We start from the raw sequence: 1,243 nt of genomic DNA on the forward strand, positions 1-1,243 counted from the left end.
CTCTCGCCACCTCCTCCTCCTCCTTCTCCTCTCTCTCTTTCCCTCTCTCTCTCTCTCTCTCTCTCTCTCTCTCTTTCTCTCCCTCTTTCTCTCTCTCTCTCTTTCGACCATCCATTTTCAAAAGTATTTTGACGTATTACGCACACCTTCCTGTCCCTCTTTCATTCAGTCAAAATCCCCTCTCCGGATTCACAATAAATACAGCAAACTTCCAACCTCCTCACACATATTTTATTTATTTTCCCCCAAATTATATCTCTTCGTCTATTTTTATCCTAAATCCAACCACACAACTGATTCATATTATACCTCTACTCTTCCTTCATTCTTCCCATCATTCCCCGCCATCTCATTACAAATTTTGTGGTTCATACCACCAGGCTAGAGAATAAAAACATCACATTATTATCTAAATCGCCCGATCATCACAGATGATGAATGCTCTCCGGGCGAGAGAAGGAGGAAAGGTCACCCAAGGTTTATCTTCATAGATCAATTCTCCTGGGATCCTATCTTCCAACTAGCCCCGCCCACTTTTGAGAGCTACTCCCTGCAGTGCTTCCGGTTCCGTGAGTTTCTCGTTCTTTTCTCATTTCACAAATTTGTTTTTCCTTTTCACAACTGTGTTTCTCTTATTAACCAGTTATTCCCATCCAGACAGGGCTCGTTTCCTCACACATATTAAACTGTATCTAACTTCTGTATGCGTTTTCATGTAGTCACACTTTGGTTATTTTGAAGGTTTAGCAATTCTACAAGTACAACAATGTATTGATGCGAATATACTTAGACTGGAGAGGGAAAATTGTGATACGATACAGCACAGTTTCTCACACATGAACACATGAGTGACATTCAATTTATGTTTGTTATTCTACAGCTACCGACGCTGGTGCATGCAGGAGACCCAAGTTCGATTCTCGAATGGGGAGATATTCTATTGAGTATTTCGGTCTTTCTGATGGGATGTTGTATCCTTCCCAGCCCGGTTGAGACAAACAGGCAGGGTCAGAAGCCAGTTTCCTAAATGATCTAAATTGTGTCGATGAAGATGTAAAAGCGCCTAAATTATTATACTATTCCCGTAGCGGGTCTTCTTTATCTTTAGGTTTTTATTTGATCCGTCGCATGGTAAACTGGGCATGACTTCTCTGTTACAGCACGACTAAGAATTTAGCACTCTTAATTAAATCTCTCTCTCTCTCTCTCTCTCTCTCTCTCTCTCTCTCTCTCTCTCTCTCTA

Source organism: Aplysia californica, unplaced genomic scaffold, assembly GCF_000002075.1.
Source record: "Aplysia californica isolate F4 #8 unplaced genomic scaffold, AplCal3.0 scaffold00781, whole genome shotgun sequence".
NCBI classification, from domain to species: Eukaryota; Metazoa; Mollusca; class Gastropoda; order Aplysiida; family Aplysiidae; genus Aplysia; species Aplysia californica.